The 7858-nt window shown below is 44.1% G+C and overlaps 1 protein-coding gene across 1 annotated transcript in view; it reads left to right on the forward strand.

The window, feature by feature from the left end:
* The window catches only part of Fam84b (family with sequence similarity 84 member B), a 27881-nt gene extending 25922 nt beyond the window's left edge, over positions 1–1959 (forward strand). Inside the window, exon 4 of the transcript XR_002821737.1 lies at positions 1878–1959. The gene's annotated coding sequence lies outside the window, so the exon portion shown is untranslated. The remainder of the gene's footprint in view (positions 1–1877) is intronic.
* Positions 1960–7858: the final 5899 nt, after the last annotated feature.

Below are 7858 nucleotides of genomic sequence, written 5' to 3' on the forward strand. Positions count from 1 at the left end.
AAAAAAAGAAACTATTTTAAAAAAATAAATAAAAGTGTTATCTAAGATACACTTACATGATGAAATGTGGCATCCAGGTGAGTTGGGAGTCCCAGAAAGAAGTAGTCAGGTTCTCCTGGAATGACACCCTCAGGGACTTCAGATGAAGTGGTACAGGAGAGACTGGCAGAGAAAAGGACAGGCAGTGTGCTGAGATTCTTTTTTTTTTTTTTGGTAGAACCAGGGATTGAACTCAGGTCCTTGTGCTTGTCAGGCAAGCACTTATTCTACTGAGCCATCTCCCCAGCCCCATTTTGAGGTTCTTGTGTCTTCTACTGTTTGCCACTGTGTTCCAATAAACTCAGTCTCTGAAAGATGAAACACCTTACAAGGTAGGTGACTCTTTTGTAACCACAACATCAGGAGCTGGAGACCTGGTTTGAACAGTATCTTTCACACTGCCGTTCACTCTGTAGGTCAGGAGCCAACTCAGATCATTGTAACCAATTTTGTTTGTTTGTTTTTTTTTTTCATTTTGGTACCAGGAATGAAACTCATGACCTCGTGCTTGACAGGTGTGTGCTACGCTGCTGAGCTATATCTCTGGCTCTTGTTTGTTTTTTGTAATGAAACTGGATAGGAAAATTTCAGATTGAGTAATGCATGCATTAGCAGCACTCACACTGGACAAAACCTCCCCCAAAATCACACATACTTTTTTAAATCCCACTCTGTGGATAGGAAAAGGAAGCTAACGGTAATTCTGTGGGTCAACGTTAAAGAGACAGGAAGCTACTGCACTGCAAACATAGCTCCGTGAAAACAGATTTCTAGTCGCATTGTTTTACTTCTCTACGCTTCTTACATATTCAGTTCACATTTCTTAGGTGTCTGAATCAACATACCTGGAGCCCACATATATAGGGGCCTGGTTTTAATTTAATTCTCCTATAAAGGAAAGTTACTAAAAGGTTTTAAGCAAGAGGTTCAACTTAACTTGATGTGTGATTTTAAAAGTTCACTCTAGTTTCCTGTGTTTAAAGTAGGTTTATTGGCCGGGGGGAGTACTAAAAACAGAAAAGAGAGACTTTTCTAGTGTTCCTAGTGTTAATCATATCTTGATATAGAGAAATAAAGTCGATAGATTTGAGACATTCTTTTGGCAGACCTGCTGATGGATTATGGTACAGGGACAGGCCCTGGAGTGGAGGAAATGGAAGAATGAAGGGTGATTTACACCTTAAGGAAGTAAATGATGGGACAGAAATTATCTCGAGAGAGAACAGGGATTTTTTCTTTTTTTTTTTTTTTTTTTTTTTTTTTTGTATTTTAGGGAAGGGTCTACAGGACGTTCAGGGTCTTACTACTAGATCAGACTTACAGTGATCTGTCTGTTTACAGCTTCCCAAGAGCTGGGATTACAGGTGTGCATCACCATACCCAGTCTCAGTTGCCAGCTCAATGCACCCTGGGGGTGGGGCACAGCAGGCCCAGGGATTGAGCCCCCAGCCCCTGCACCTGCTTGCAGGTGCTTTAATCTGCTGGACTATTTGGCCTGTCCTTTGAGACAGAACAAGTTGATGTTGAGAAAAGGAATTTAGGGGTCCATGAATGAAGGGATTGTGTAATCTTAACCACAAATGGTCTCCCAGTGTGCGGTGTATCCATAGGCCTTGGTTAGGCACATTAGGGAAATGCTTCTGTTCAGAGGTACAGATGCTGCTTGGTAGTTACATACTTATTAGAAAAACCAGATTGAAGAGGCAGACATGCCTTGGCAGTAGTAAAGCCAGTAGGACACCCTGCTCTACAAGGAGTGGTTAGGGGAGGGCATATTACCGTTTTCAGTAATAATGATGTCACTCACTTTTAAACTGAGGCACATCTGTGTGTTTCAGATGCGCCTCAGTCATCATGCTTGATAACCGATGTCACATTATCACCAGTCATCACGTTTGGTCTTTTCACCATCTCTGCCATTCTGAGTCTCCTTCAACAGGTATGAAAATTGAGCGTTAGGGAAGGAAAAGTAAAGTGTGTATTGAAGATATGCTATGTGCTTGGTCTCATGCTTAAAACTTCATGCATATACTTGGTACAGGGTCTCACTACACAGCTCGGACTCATGGTGATGCTCCTGTCTTCAGCCTCGGCAGTGCTGGGAGTACAGGCATGTGCCACCACGCTGGGACTCAGCTGCCAGCTCAGGGAGCCCTGGGGGCAGGGCCGGCATGGCATGTGGGTCTGGAGATCAAACCCTGGTCCCTGTGCTTGCCTAAGCAGGCGCTTAGTCCAACTGAGCTATCTCGCTGGCCCTTCATGCTTAGAACTTCTGGATGCTATCTCACTTAATCATCAGTGTAACTTGGGACCTCACTGTTATAGATTGTACAAGGTCATCCAGCTGTCAAAGGATGAAGCAGGGTGCAGTTTTCCCTTGAGTGACTCCTGGCTCAGTACTCCAAATGCACTGTAATTACCCCGAGCAGTTACTCCCATTTGCCCTGTAGATATGTCCATGGTCACATCATCCCCAAGGCCGCCCTTCTGGGTTCTTCATTGCTGCTCAGGATTATTGAGCAGGTACAGTGTTTGACTTGGGTCTTCCTCTGTGGCCCCTGTCACTCTGAAAAATAGGTTGTTCAGGGCAAGAGACTTCACCACCCAACTGAGGGATAACAGAGGCCTGGGAACCTGCTCCAGATTACACCACGGAGGTCCCCCTCAGGTCCACGTGTTGAAGGTTTCATTTCCAACTTGGTTGTGTTGGGAGGCAGTGGAAGCCCCACGAGGTGGGGGCCTACCAGGGCAGGCGTGCTTGTCACTGAGGACACCCTTTGATGGAGCTATGGGGGCTCCAGCTCTTCTCTTTCTATTTGCTTCCTGACAATCACGATATAGCAGATTGCTCTACCGTAGTCCCTCCCATGGTAGCCTCCCTGACATAGGTCCAACATTATCAGGCCAACTTATCATAGATTGGAGACTCTGAAGCAAAATAAACCTCCCTGATTTTAAAGTTGATTGTCTCAGGTATTGTGTTATAGTAACAGAAAGCTGATTAGCATCAATTCTTATTTGCAAAGGGCTGTGATTTTTAACTTTTCGCTTAATTTCAAGCTTGCTTGAATAAGCACAATGCAACGAATGTATGTTTATACTTTATGCCAATTTACCTTTTTCTAACATTCTATTTCATTTGTAAAGTGCAATGTGGGATAATTTTATTTTCTTTTCATTGCTGAGGATCAAACCCAGTGCCTTGCTAGGCAAGTACTCTACCACTGAGTTATATCCCCATGGCAGGATTGATGGTTTTAATGTTATTCTTACCTATCTAGTAGCACTTTATTTCTCCTTTGTATTGTCCTACAGCCCAACACTTTATTCTTTTTTTCTCACCTATGTTCTCGAATTCAATTTTGTCAAAATTCCCCTCTTACATTGTAGTTAAAGGGTAGCTGTCGTAATGGTTGGCTACAAAAACTACTGGTCCCTGTGCCTTTTAGAGATAAAGTTTCTTCATCTAAAAAAAAATCTTTAATAATACTTTGTACCTTGTGAAGGTCAGAGAGAAGCACTTAAGAAAAAGAGTTTATTTAATTTATTTATTATTTTAACGTATATGGTTGTCGCATGGTCTCACCACACAGCTTGGACTCCTGGTAATCCTGCTGTTTTTCAGCCTCCCCAGTGCTGGGATTACAGGCATGTGCCGCCATGCTTGGACTTGGTTGCTGGTTCAGAGTGCCCCAGGGGTGGGGCCAGTGCAGCATGTGGTGCTGGGGATCCAGCTGCAGTCCCTGCGCTTGCCTAAACTTGCCTAAGCAGGTGCTTTAGTCCTCTGAGTTATCTCACCTGCTAAAGAAAAAAGTTTATTTACTGCAAAAAATTGAATGCTGTGTTCCTTCCCAATTCCTACAATGGAATTAAAGCCTCCATGCAGTGGTGTTGGAAGATGGGACCTCTGGGAGGTAGTTAGCTCATGGGGGTGCAGCCTCCATCAATAGGATTAGTGCCGTTCTAAAAGGAACCCCAGAGATCTTTCTTGTGCCTTCCCCCTGTGAAACTGAAACTAGAAGCCAGCAATCTGCATCCTCAGACAAGGCCCTCCCCAGAACCTGATGATTCTAGAACCCCAATATTGGACTTCCAACTTCCACAACTGTGAGAAACAGGTTCATATTTTTGTGTAAGCTGCCCAAGCTATGGAAATTCATTACAGCTGCCTATATTATTGCATGTTTCATTGTTATAATGAAATACTAGAGGCGGGTTGATATTATCAAGAAAATAAACTTATTTAGCACATGGCTTTAGATGCTCAAAGGCATGATAGTGTCATCAGCTCAGCTCCACAGAGGACCTATTCCATCATGGAAGAAGAGTATGTGAATAAGAAAGTCTATCTTGAAACAGAAGGTCAGAGATGGGGCGGGCTTCGACAATGCCTGGAAAGACATGCCCCCAGAACTGATCAGGGACTTCCCAATAGTGATGTAAAGATTCCAAATCACCCGGCAGTGCCACCACGCTGGAGCCTCATTTCAAACACGTGCATCTTTGGGGGACAAACAAGATTCATACCCTTGCATAACCTCGACAGGCTAAGACAGCACAAATACGAAGCACGGAGTAAAATACCACCAGAAAGGCAAACTCTCTTGCAAGAACCCATTTTAGGCTTCCATTACTCACACAACTGTCCTTGTCACCACCCTGCTACAGTTCCATGAAGAACAGTCCGTGCTGCTTCACTGCACCCAGCCCTCTTCCCACAGCACCCAGCTCCCTGGACGCTTGGCCTCCCCCCTGGCCCCTGCGGCTCCCAGTCTGACTGACCGGCACATACCTGCAGACCTGGGCCTCCAGCTGCCATTGTGTGCACCGTGCTCTGGTTCGGGGGTAACGGCCAGGAAATGTTCCTATCACTGCTGAACATTAGCTTAATGACTATAAACACAAATTCCTTCATTTATGAATGAGAAAGAAGTGAGGTGGTGGAGGGACAGCTCTGGCCAAGTCACATAGCCAATAATTAAGCTGTATTAATTCCCAAAACCACTTCCAGTCTCTGTGGATTCCAAGAATTTCTGTTTTAGCTTTGAACCTTTGGGAAGGAGACATCTCCTGTGGAGAGAGAAATGGAATTTGGGATTCTTTTCCTCCTATCCTTGAATTGAAAAGTGGATAGTGAAGAATTTTTCTTATCATTTTGTTGTTGTTCAGGGCAAATAATCAGCTTCAGTGGTCAGATGAAATGTGACTTGTTAATTATTCACAGAGTTGGTAACTCTGCTGTTAAACGAGTTGAGCCACGTGAGAAATACCAAGTAAGTAGAACAAAATTTTGAAAAATTTCTTTTTAACCTAAGGGAGCAACTATTTTAAGAAAGAGAAGGAGAACCAGTGAAAACAGTAACACTAACACTGACCCTGACCCTGACCCTGATCCTAAGGTAGAGACAGTGTACCAGCAAAAGAAATAACCCTGATCCTGATTCTTTCTTTCTTTCTTTTTTTTTTTTTTTTTTTGAGGAACCAGAGATTGATCTCAGGCCCTTGAGCTTGCCAGGCAAGCGCTTATTCTACTGAGCTCTCTTCCCGGCCCCCTGACCCTGATTCTGACCCTATTTCTAACCATAACCCTAGGAAATAGAAGGTGCACCAGTGGAAGCAGTACCCCTAGCCCTACTCCTGACCCTGACCTTAGCCCTAACCCTAATCCTGAGATAGAGACGGTGCACCAGTAAAGGTAGAGATGCACAGGAAGCTAATGTAGCCCTAGAGGCCGCTCACACTCCTGACGAGCTTTGTGCTACTGTGCAAGTCATGTAATAAATAACTTGGAAAATGAGAATAATCACCTTGAGGAGCTACTTAGAATCAGATAAGTTCAGGGCCTGGTACCATTAGTGAGAATTAAAATACCTTTGACCCGTACTACTGTATGGAGTACAAACCAAATGGTCACTATAATTCCGCGCCGGCAGGTCACCCAGCACACCAGGAGCTGGCCCTTGCACTGCTGACGGGGTCAAGGAATCTGGTGTGGAGACAGTTATCAGCCTTAGCCAGTGTCTGGCTGAACTGCGGCCCTGCCTAGCAGTAGACGAAAGTGCTCAGCCGTCACATGGGCTACTGTTTGTGTATGAGACAAAGAGGATCAGAGACAGCTGATCTTGTTGGGGTTGGGTTGTCTGCTGATGTTCAGAGAGGGCAAACTGGAATGAGGGCCCAGTCTCCCTCGATCACCCATTCTCATTCCCCAGAGATGACAATTAGTAGCAGACAGTAATATTTCTCTCTGTAAATTAGCCAATTAGCTTTCCTTCCTTCCAGACAAATGAAATTATGATAGACCAGTGATAGTTTATCATGTGTTTCTGTGTGCCTGTGAATATTTTAAGCATTTTGCATGGACTAAATATCATTTAACCTTCATGCCAATTCTGCAAAATGGGTAATGCTTTAATTCCCATTTTTCCAGCGGGTCAGTGGAGACCTGGAACGGTCAAGTTCTTTGCCTGAAGTCACCCCTTGGCAGGCCTAGAGAAGGAACTCAAGAAAGCAGTTTATTTCCCTCTTACTCTGTGTTGGGGTATGGCTCTTGAATGGCCTGCCAGGACCCTGTGTTAAAGGTGTGGTACCCAGCCCCTGGGCACTGTGAGGAGGTATGTCATAGTAACAAGGCAGCATAAATTTTTCTCACACAGTTTTGTCATTTAGAAGTCCAAAAGGAAGATAGTGGCAGGTCCATGCTCTCTGAGAAGCCACTGCGGAGCTCTTTGGCTCTGCTGGCAGCCCCAGCAGTCCTGGCTCTGTCTCCATCCTTCCGTGATGTGGCCCTCCCATGCTTCTGTTGTCACATGGCTTCTAGAAAGATACTAGTCACCTGGGAGGATGGCCTTTCCTATTGCAGCATGACCTCATCTTTAATGACACCTATAATAGCCCTGCTTCCAAAGAAGGTCACATTCTGTGATGTTTAGATCAAGAGTTCAAAATAGATAGGCTTATTTCTTCCTGGAGAAAAAAAAAATCAATACATGATAACATAATTGATTACCTTACTCAATTTGCATGACAGACATCATTATTATCATCATTTCCAGTCTAGAGATAAAGACACGGAGGCTCAGAGTCCACCAGAATTTGTCCCAGGTCACACAGTGACTCAGTCAGCATAACCTATGCCACGTCTTGGCTAAGAAAATTTGGAGGTGTTGCAGGCACTCAAGAAAAAACCAGTGAGTGTGTTATCCTTTTTGTTTGTTTAAAATGTTTTGGAATGTCTTAGAAATGACCAAATATCCAGGAAAGAGGTTAGTAAATTTTTTTGAAAGGAGACAGGTAGTAAATATGTCAGGCTCTGTGGGAGGTTCAGTCACTGTGCTTGGGGTTATTAGTTACTCAGGATTAACTAAACTAATGTCAAAGAAAACAGAGCCATCTTCGAAGTGGGTTGAGGCCAACTTTCTTTTCAGGATTTGAAACAAAATATAAGGATGATAATCCTACTGGGTCAACTTCTAGTCCCGCTTCCCTCTGCAACAGCACCAGGGAGCCTACGGTGAGACGATAAGACCGAAGAGTCGGTTCTAAGAGCTGGACTTAGGTGTGGATGCCGCCTCTGTGGGCAAGAGACTGAGCTGTTTTCCCAGCTATGAATGGACCCAGAAATCCTACTTCCTCTAGATTCCAGAAGGAATCAAATGGCAGTGCACATACATGTTAGAAAAGAGGCACATTACAAGCATGTCAAGTCCAGGCAAGAAAATAGAATGACATTTAATATGCAAATTATCATTAGGTGCAGACAGTTGATAATGAAGAAGATGATCTCTGATAGAACTAGAGAAATCTCTTAAATGAATGT

Source organism: Octodon degus, unplaced genomic scaffold, assembly GCF_000260255.1.
Source record: "Octodon degus isolate 3935 unplaced genomic scaffold, OctDeg1.0 scaffold00062, whole genome shotgun sequence".
In the NCBI taxonomy this organism is placed as follows: Eukaryota; Metazoa; Chordata; class Mammalia; order Rodentia; family Octodontidae; genus Octodon; species Octodon degus.